At 31.6% G+C, this 1,048-nt stretch overlaps 1 protein-coding gene across 1 annotated transcript in view; it reads left to right on the top strand.

Annotated features, from left to right (window-relative positions):
• The window catches only part of LOC106871124 (uncharacterized), a 31,359-nt gene that overhangs the window by 1,324 nt on the left and 28,987 nt on the right, over positions 1-1,048 (top strand). The gene's annotated exons all lie outside the window — the stretch shown is intronic.

The raw sequence follows: 1,048 nt of genomic DNA, 5'->3' as shown, positions 1-1,048 counted from the left end.
TATATATATATATATATATATACATACGCACTAGAATCCAGTTACCGATTCTATACGCAATTATTTAGAAGGTACACTTCAATTTTGATAGTGGGAGCCTGGTTAATATCCTGTAAAACTGAAAAAAAAAAAAACGGACGAGTTCTCCGTAGGGCCTTTCGCTAATAATATGTGTATGTATAATACACACACACTATAAAATGGTTTTTGGAAAAAAGTAAAAGCAGGCGAAGTAGGGCCACGGATACCTGATTCATGAAAACTATTTTAAAGATGATCTTATTACGTCTCGGATAAGCCCTTCACTCGCCTTTCTGTTCCCTGTTAACGATAATTTTTCTGAGTTTAGTTAGAATTTCCTTTCCTTACGTATACTCTGAATCAGTTCCTTCTTCCACCCACTTTAATTTTAGTTTTCTTAACTACAAATACTCTTATTATAACACAAAACATGAAATCCATGAAAATCGCTAAGATCAGCAATTTCTTCGGAGTATGTAGTATCTTCATGTTACACGTAATTTTTTTTTCAACTGGCAATAAAGTATTTTTTTGTATCTATACTTTTTATCATTTTATAATTTTTGTAATTTCTATATTATTTTACATTTTTCTGTAATTCCTATCTTCTAGCTAAATTGGAACCTGTGAAAACGTCTTAATTGGATTTTAAGTAAAAATTTAAAGTACGATTGCTTTTCTCAAAGTTTTTTTTTCTTTCTCACTTTTGCCCCAAAGATTCTGATATTGCAAACCTATTATGGATAGAGATTATATATATATGCACATACATACACATATGTGTACAGTATGTAAAATTTTCCGCCTAAACTTCCCCCAAAATATACTAGACATGCAGTTGATCTGCTATTAACTTACGGAATGCTTATCGACTACGTGTCTGTATACACATACATTCGTGTGAGTTGGTATATAGACACGCATCTAACTTTGTAAGGGGGAAATGCATATCGCATTAGTTCTTTATATTAAAGTCATCCCAAACCTTAATGTCTCTATTCCGATGTTGAAGTGACTTTCCTATATA

The sequence above is a fragment of the Octopus bimaculoides genome, chromosome 7 (assembly GCF_001194135.2).
Source record: "Octopus bimaculoides isolate UCB-OBI-ISO-001 chromosome 7, ASM119413v2, whole genome shotgun sequence".
Taxonomy (NCBI): Eukaryota; Metazoa; Mollusca; class Cephalopoda; order Octopoda; family Octopodidae; genus Octopus; species Octopus bimaculoides.
The sequence above is the reverse complement of the archived record's forward strand: the minus strand, read 5'-3'. Positions and strand labels throughout refer to the sequence as shown.